Below are 9,360 nucleotides of genomic sequence, written 5' to 3' on the forward strand. Positions count from 1 at the left end.
CTTGAACTTCTTCCTTCATCACCATAGGCTCTTGCTCAAATGTTATTTCATTAAATTCTTCTGTATCTGCCAATTCCTTTCGGTACAATTACTCAGTATATTCCTTCCATCTTCTTTTGATACCTCCTGGACATGAGAGAGAGATATGACTCATAGAGACTCTATAAAAAAAAGACCTAATACCTTTCTATAACTATAGTAGTTTCTCCAAATTCATAGTTTCCATAGGCATGTGGTTTATATGAAAAATTTTTCTAAGCATAAAGTATAATGGCAAAGTATGACGTATAATAAATAATAGGAGGTAGGGAAAAGAATTCTCTCCTAGTTATAGATACTTTACAAATATTTTTAAAGTGGTTTTATAAGATTATAGGATTGCATATAACTTTTAATTCTTCTGTATATCCTCCTGTATTCTGCATTTTTCACAGTGAAGACAAAGCACTATCATTCAACAAAGCATTGAATCTAGCTACCAACAAAATTCTCCTGAAAACTTTTGAAATACATCACCAACTCGTACACTTTAAATCTTGGCATTTTCATGACTACCTCAAATAAAGTAGTCAGAAAATAGAATGTGGCAATAAGGGTTGAATGTCAATGCTTTCCTTTACTTAAAACCTATTCTTCATAGCTATTCATGGTTTATAAATGACAGCACAAAAGTGTAATTGGGAATTGTTACCTGGTACAAAAGGAAAAGTAAAAGTTTCTGAAATACCTCTACCTCAGAACTATTTTAGGGGGTCTTTAGTGGGCAGGACGTTCTGCAGAAAGTTCTAGAACAACCATACACATTTGTGTGTCTCAGCTTTGTTAGAAATGCTATAATAGCCTCATTTCACAAACAAACCAAAACACACCATAAAAACACTAAAATAGAGATAAGATATAATATTATTTCCTTACATAGGAAATTTCAAAATCATTCAAGTCACCGTTGTGCATATAAAGATAAAGAATTATAAGCATTTTTAGGATGATAAAAATTCCACTAGTGACCCTTTAAAGTTGGTTGGTAAGGCAAAGGTTATTTGAGGAAGAAGGTTTCAAACTCTTACCTATTCTTTTCTTTGCTTGCTACATAAATGTTCTACTGTATTTTCCTTTCTCTTTATTCATCTCTATGTTACTCTTAGATTAGTTATGGTGTACCCACAGATGCAATTGAATAGAAAATATTATGTTACAAAACTATAACAGAGTAGAAATTTTAGCTAATTTCCTATATGCCAAGCACAGTTGCTCACAAGTTTAACATTTAGACTTCACAGCAGTTCTGAGAAACTGTAATAACATCATTTTGTTTTCAGGGGGAAAAAAGATAGTCTCAGAGTTTTGTTTTTGTTGTTAGATGTCATTGAGATGACTACAAGTCACAGCGACTTTGTGAAAACGTATTTGAGACTCACCCCACCCTGTACTATCCTCAGACTCTTGTTACAGTCATTATGCTAGTCCATTTCATTAGATTGGTTTGGTTTGGGTTTGGGGTTTGTTTGGTTTTTTTCCCCTTTATGGTGACCTTCTACCTTTCTCAGCACCATTTTGCCTTTTGGTGCAGTGGAAGGAGTTTGGTGTTCTTCATGTTGAGATATAATCTAGAGTGAAGGCTATAGTCTTTGATATTCTTCAGCAAACACTTCAACCCTTCAATTTCATAAAGAAAGTTTGTGCCCTCTGCAGAAGAAGATTGCTGATGAGTCTTCCTCCAATAATAATGCCACTTGCTTCTTCATATAGTCCAACCATTTAGCATACAGATTTCACAGGTGTGGAGAAATGATACAATCCTGACATATATATTTTCTGACCCAGAGTAGGTCAATAAGTTGTCCAAATATGCACAGCTAGTAACCAGGAATTGACCAAATATCTGGTTCTTCCCTACTACAGTAAACTATATGACAGTTTTGTGATTATCTACTTGCTCCCTGTGGGAGAAGTGTGAGGTGGAGGACCTGTATAATGCAAAAGCCTAACATATTGACTTCTGACAGAGAGGTTGGAGGTTCAATTCTACCCAAAGGTACACCTGAAGTAGGACCTGATGATCTTCTTCTGAAAAAACAGCTATTGGATAACCCTATGAAGGTCATTTTTACTTTAATATGAAAGGGATTATTGTGAGTTACAGACAATTTAGAAAAAGATTATTTGATTGGCAATATTAGCATTGAGTGAGGTACTACTTCTTTGAAATCATATTTCTATTAGAAATAATTCTGGGCAATGGCTTATCCTGAGACAATCGCAATGGCAACAACAACAAATGAAAGAAAGAAAAATTAGTTTGGGAACAGTTTCTTCTCTCAGTAAACTCATACTGAAGAATAAGAACTTTTAGAGTGGTTTTGATGGTTATGTTGAGCAACCTACACTTCAGGAACTTAGCGTGGGAATCAGTGGATCCATTAAGTTGGGCGTGGTGTTTTGTTGTTGTTACTGTTTTGGGGTGTTTTTTTTTTGTTTTTTTGCAGTAATGGTCAAACTTTTATTTCATTGCCTAGAAAAGCAGTTAATTCTGAGGAGTCTCCATTTTTGCTTTTAAGTCTAAACCTGTCATCAAAAAGTGAGATACTATCATTTTGGCAACTTGAGTGGAACCAAATCAGGATTCTTTTCCTGATGTCTGGAAGGATAATTCACACTAGGCATAATATGCAGCTCTTGTTTTCTAGAATATTCCTCCCTGCCCCTTCCCACTATTTTTTCTGCTTTTGAAAAAGTGACTATGTGTGAATTCCATGAATTATTCCCTGTGAGTTTGTTTCTTTCTGGACTTGAAGATTTCGCTTTAGGCTTTTACGGAGCAAACTTGATTGACACTGCGGACACATTCACCCTTTGGTGGAACAGCATCCACTTAGGGCTGGGTGAAGCAGGAGAAATGTGCAGCAGTGTTTGTGAAACCAGCGAACTGCAGGATTTATTGCCAGGAGCACTTTTTTCCTCATTCAAGTCTCTTTCTTCTTTGAATTCTAACAGAGAAAGCTAGTCTCCATATTACCAATGGCACCAAAGTTACTGGGGAAGAAGTGTAGCCAGTGGGCTTTCCAGAGGGCAACATTTAGAGAACTGGTCTCAAGCGTTCACATCTGAGTTGCTTCTCCATTGACAGAAGCTAATCTCTTTCCTGGGCCAGAGTAAATTCTCCAAGGAATCCATCTGACTGTGGGCTGTCCTTGCATATCTGGGTAAATGAGAACTCAGTCAGCATGATTTAATGTCGTCATATTTTAAGTGTAATGTTAGTAAGATCACCACCAACTAGGGTATCTCTGAGATGAGCCTGATAGACCAACCAGAGTTACTCTGACAGACCAAGCAGAGTTACTCCATGAAATGTCCTATTGCAAAATTATCTGTATCTTTTTATATAGTTACCAATGATCTCGAGATCTGAATGGCTAATACTTTCTACTGTGCTTGTAATCCCTTCCTTTTTAACAGTTACTGATGGATCAATTTTCTTTGCTACTTTCCACTTTTGAAAATATTTTGCTAATCTCCAGTTATGGCATCAATATATAATAATGGAAAAAGATGAAAGAAGTGTCAAAAAAGAAACTACTAATAGAGAAATCAGGGAGTGGGGAAGAGTTGGTGTGGTTGTCCAGGCCGCATGTTTTGTAAATTGTCTAAGAGTACAACAAGCCTGAATAAAGCTAAGCCAGCATGAGAGCCACTTATCTTTTTATCTTTTTTTATTTTTTTAGAACCCATGTAATATTCACGTGCTCTGCCCATCTGTATTTTCCCTTGCTATTCTTTATACAATGGTGTTCCATAAATAACACTCAAAAGTGGGTGGCAAGGAAAGGTATAGCTTTAGCATAGCACTTATCTGCTTTAACTTAAATTTTGCTTTGTAGAATGATACCTGCTCCCACAAGGACTAAGCAAAATATCTGAGAGGAAAAACTCCTCTTATAATGGTTACCATAAATGACAAGTAAGAATCTGTCTATTCTCACCCTGTTCTTCCTCCTTCTCAGTTTTCTTTCTATGAGAGAAATGGACATCCTAGAGTTCTGCTCTTTTTTTTTTTTACAGAGAAATGCATTAGAGGCTTTGACATTTATAATTGTTGCTGTTGTTTTTCTGTGGTTGTGTTTTTCAAGTCCATTCTGACTCATAGTGAACTTATATAACTGAGCAGAACTGTGTAAGTATAGACGAATCTCTTTTAAATCACTCTAGCCTAAGAACCTAGAATCTAGACGCCATACTCAGCCATTTGTTACCAAGCTTCCTCCATTTTTGCAACTTACAGGAGTTAAACAACAAAAACTATTGTTATTCTGTGTACTCTTTAGTCCATTATGATCTGTAGCAACTTCATGAAAAACAGATTGAAACCTTAACCATTCTGTTCTATCCTCATCAACTCTACCATGTTCAAATTCATTGATGTAATCATGAGTTAGTGAGGGTCATCCTGTTTTCAGTAACCTTCTTCCTTTGCATGCATGATATAGTTTTTAAGAACTAGCAGTTTCTGAAAGCATGCCCAAAGTGTACGAGGCTAGGGGGTCTTGCCTGTAAGGATCATCTTGGTTGCATGCCGAAGCTTTGTTTGTTCTTTTAACAGTCCACGGGATACTTCACCAACACTGCAATTCATTGTCCAACTTTCACAACCAGCCATCAAAACAGCTACTGAAAGAAATAACCAAAACACATACTAACACCTAACATTCCTGTTAACATACCTTATAAAATCCCTATAGAGGCTAGGGTCAGGTTAGAACCTACCAACTCGCCACTGCTCAGCAATGCAGAAGCATTTCTTTGGTCCGTAAGTTATCTTGTAAATAAGCTTTGAGCACCCATATCTTCTGTGATTGGCCACTTTTGGGGCCAATATTCACAAATCTACTTTGAATTATTTTATTGCTAGATATTGACCATAAGAAAACTGACTGAAATCCTTGTAAGAACAGATCACCAAGTCTTTTGTCCTGTGGAGCATCTTTTGGATATGAATCTTAGATATTTTTTATTTTTATTTTAATTTTTTTTATTTTTTATTAAGTTTTGTGTGCGTGTACCTTCAAATCAGATCTGACTGGTACAGGAGGAGATTGCCCCTCCTTCCCCGGCAGAGCATCTGGTGGATTCGAACCGTGCACCTCTGGGATTGTAGTTGCAGCTTCTTGCCACTAGGCCACCAGAGCTCCCCGAATCTTAGATATTTGAGTGCAACTGAATGTTTAACCATTATGCTACCAGTGCTCTTTTATGCATGTACGGTGGTTGTTGTTGTTGTTGTTTTGTGCCATAGAGTCAGAACCAACCAGTAGATGATACTCCAGGGGGTTTTCATAGGCAATACATTGCACAGGAAGAGATTGCCCATCCATCTTTCACAGAAGAGCTGATGGATTCAAACCATGTGCCTTTGGAATTGCAGCATGGCTACTTAAGACTAGGTCACCAGAGTTTTTCCTCTCATTAAAATTTTTAGGGTCAAGATTATAATGAACATTCAAATAATGAAAATGCCTTATCTAAAAATCACACAGCTGTCGTCTAAGGGGTAAAAGTTAACATTTAAAACATAATATTTAATCATATAGCCTAAATCAGTAATAATTAATTCATTTATTCACACATTCTCCGAATAAATCATAATTTTAAATAGTTACAATAATAGTAAATTGTTTAAAAGGGAGAATAGGTTGAATTTTTTTGTTTTGTTTCTTTATAAACTCAAAATGTATAACTAGCTATAACAATTATTTTTCCTTTCTGGTGCATAAAATTAATATTGCAAATTCTGGATTCTGTGTCTGTGATCCCATTCTGAAGGGAGTAGGTTATTTGTTGTGTTAATGGAGTATGACTTAAGTTAAGTGTATGAATTAATTTTACAAAATTTAGTATAGTAATAGGATTTTTACTTTCTTTATGCCCTCTCTTGTCCTTATTTGGAGCTCTGGTGGCCTGATGGCAAAAAGCTATGTTGTAATCCTGAAGGCACATGGTTCAAGGCCACCAGCTGCTCTGTAGGAGAAGGGTAGGCAATCTCCTTCCAAGAGATTAACTGTCTCTGAACACCCACTGAAGGGTCAGCTATGTTTAGGTTCCAACTCTGTGATACACAACAACAAAAACAGTCCTTAGCTGAGTCTGCTATGCAGATAGTCAGGACTATTGGCCCTGTTGGCCTATCCACAAGGGAATTGGCTATCTACCATCCCATAAGGAGACTGGCCAGTGTCAACAATCTACAAGGGTATTGGCTAGTCTTGCCAATAAATGGAAGAACTTTCTATTCAGAGATGGAAGATCTTCCCACACCAGAAGAGAGAATTCTTTCTCCCGCCAGAGAAGAGAGATCTCACCTGCACCCCTAACTGCTTGCCCCTCCTTGGCCAAAGTAATCCATGACAATTTTGACATTAGGTGCTGCATCCACTTTCTAAATAACATGCCTCTGGAAACTTTATGAACTTTGACAAATACTGATAGCTGTAAAGGGAATTCAGGCCTATTATTCATAGAGTCACTATGAGTTGTGCTTGATTTAGAGGCAATCGACAACAACATGAACACACACACACACACACACACACACACACACTATTTAAAATTTGATCTAGTCCTGCCTGTGAATGAGCCTTTAGCTTGGTGAAGTTAGCTCATGGTGGGTAAGTGTTCGTGATTTACTAGAAAACCAGGGTGAACTATTTGGGCATTTCTAAATTGTGTTAACAATCAAGTCTAAGCTGATTCACTATATCTGATCTCCTTTACAATCAGCTTAGGTGGAAAGCCCCTGTGCAGGCAAACAGGACCTGGTGGGCGGGCCTTGGTATTTAAAATTTGGTTGAGCCCTCAGACCTGTGGCCCTCTGACCTGCTATTGATCCTGTTTAGAAAGAACATTGTTATAAGTGGTACAGCACTTCTCTGTCAATTGGCTATAGTGTGATTACTTGGGATTGTTCTGATACTGAAATCTTTGCCTCTGGTGAGTCAAATTCCAAAGGGGTTTCCCATTATGGATGGATTTTGGGGGAACTCCCTTGTAGACAGACTAGGAAGCAGATGGCCCATCTGCTTCCTGAATAAAAGGCTTTTGAAAACCCTATGCACATGAACACTAAACAAATAGTTACAGTAGCATAGTAGTAGAGCCCAGATGGGCATTTAGTTGAAATGAGGAAAATCAATAACAATCATCGTTTAAAACTGGTACATGGAATATTTGTAGCTTGAATGTTAGAAAATTGGATATTGTTAAAAAGGAAATGTAATGCATGAATATTTACATTCTAGGCATTTGTGACTTGCAATGAACCAGTGATGGCTACTTTAAATTAGATAATATGATATACTGTGCAAGGAATGAAAAACAGAATAAGAACGGTGTTGTATTCATGGTTAAAAAGTCAATTTCAAGTGCTATCCTGAAATACAGTCTTGTGAGAGATGGGAAAATATTCATACGCATACAGGGAAGATCCATTAACACGACTATATTTCAAGTATATGCTCCTACATCTAGTGTCAAAGAGGAAGAAATTGACAATTTTTACCAAATTTTGCAGTCTGAAATTGACCAAACATGCAATCAGGATGTGTAAATGATAATTGGCGACTGAAATGTGGGAGTAGGAAATCATGAAAAGGAACAGTGGTTGGAAAATACGGGCTTGGTGATAGAAATGAGGCTGGAAATAGAATGATTGAATTTTGTAATTGCAATGTAATTACAAATGTAATTAATTCCAAATACTTTTTCTAAAAGACACAAAAGATAACTTTACACATGATTTCACCCAGTGGGCTGCAAAGAAATGAGACTGGCTGCATTTGTGGAAGAAATCATTGCAGAAGCTCAATATCAGCAGTCAAAACAAGGCTGCAGGCTGACGGTGGGTCAGGTCATCAATTCCTCATATGCAAGTTCAAATTGAGGCTGAAGAAAATGAAAATAAGTCCATAGGAACCAAGATATCATCTTGAATCAATTCCATAAGAATTTCATGATCATCTTAAGAATAGGTTTGAGGCATTGAATATCTAAGATAGAAGACCAGATGTTGTGGGATGATATCAAGGATATCATCCATGATGCAAGCAAAAGGTCATTACAAAAACAGGAGACAGAACAACTATGAGATATTATCTTACCCCAGTAAAAACAGCAAAATTTAACAGAACAGCAAGTAACAAATAATGGCGAGGTTGTGGGGAAACTGGAACCCTTAATCACTGTTGATGGGAGTGTAAAATTGTGCAGTCACTATGGAAGGCAGTATGGAGCTTTCTCAAAAAGTTGCACATAGAAATACCATTTGACCCAGAAATTCCACTACTGGGAATATACCACAAAGAAGTCATAACCACCACCCAAGCAGATATATGCACACCGATGTTTTATGGTGGCTTTGTCCAGAATAGCAAGTAGTTGGAAACAACCTAAATGCTCATAAAGAAGTGAATTGATAGAGAAGCTGTGGTATATTCACACAATATAATACCATGCTGCATTGAACTCATGAAATATTATCTTAAATGGATGACCCTGGAGGACATTATGTTGAGTGAAATATCTCGGTCACAAAAGGGCAAATACTACATAGTACCACTGTTGTAAAACAGTACTGACATAAGGGTTGGGGTGGAGACTGTGAAAAATGGGATAAATTATGTATACTACATTGAAACATATAACAGAGAACTGTTTAAAAGATGTATATGATTAGGTATTATTGTCATGATATGAATCCAGAACGAAGGCTGCATAGTGGAGTGGACTTGGTGGGAGGGATTGTCTAACAATGAAAGAAGTTTTCTTTTACTTTTCAAAGAGAAGAATGAACTGGAGGGGAGGGGTAGGCAGGGAGACAAGTGCAACAAGAATGAATGGAAATCCAAAGTGTCTCTAAGTTTTCATTAATAATAATAATAATAATAATAATAACAACAATAATAATAATAATAAAATGCATTGAAAAAATCAAAACAAAACAAAAACAGGAGAAAGAAAAAACCAACATGGATGTCAGAAGAGAATCTAAAGATTGCACTGGAATTTTGAGAAGCCAAATCTAAAGGAACACATGTTGAAGTAAAAGAGCTGAACACATGGCTTCAAAGGGCAGGTTGGGAGGACAAAGGAAAGTTTTATAATGGAATATGTAGAAAATTGGATAATAAAAAAGGGAAGAACTCACTCTGCATGTCTCAAGCTAAAGGAACTGAAAAACAAATTTAGGCCTCATGTCGCAATATAGAAAGATGCTACGGGCAATGTATGAAGGACCCAGAAAACATCAAAAGGAGATGGAGAGAATCACTGGACCAGAGCAAATTGACTGACACTGAAAAATTTCAGAAA

The sequence above is a fragment of the Elephantulus edwardii genome, unplaced genomic scaffold (genome assembly GCF_000299155.1).
Source record: "Elephantulus edwardii isolate Elephantulus edwardi_28Jun2011 unplaced genomic scaffold, EleEdw1.0 scaffold00023, whole genome shotgun sequence".
Lineage (NCBI taxonomy): Eukaryota > Metazoa > Chordata > Mammalia > Macroscelidea > Macroscelididae > Elephantulus > Elephantulus edwardii.